The sequence below is a fragment of the Vombatus ursinus genome, unplaced genomic scaffold (assembly GCF_900497805.2).
Source record: "Vombatus ursinus unplaced genomic scaffold, bare-nosed wombat genome assembly UNPS02014807.1, whole genome shotgun sequence".
Classification (NCBI taxonomy): Eukaryota; Metazoa; Chordata; class Mammalia; order Diprotodontia; family Vombatidae; genus Vombatus; species Vombatus ursinus.
In genome coordinates this window covers 24,802,145-24,802,406 of record NW_020954585.1, presented here as the reverse complement: position 1 = coordinate 24,802,406, position 262 = coordinate 24,802,145, and positions in this window count along the sequence as shown.

Genomic DNA, 262 nt, shown 5'->3' with positions numbered 1-262 from the left:
TGTCTGAATGGGGGCTGGGGTGAATCTTAAGTACAGAAAGATTGTGGGAGGGATCTAGGAGCGGCCAAGCAGTTTGGAGTGATGGGGGGAGGGGTCTAAGGAGATCTGGATGGGAGTGGCTAGTAAGCTGGGGTGAACAGAACTCCTGGGTCCTGAACCTGTGGCACCTAGCTAGGATTAAGGGTGGGAAATGGCCAGGAAGGAAAACAATGGAATGAGAGGCCAGTTGAAGAGGAAGGTGATAAAGAAAAGGGTCCAGGTA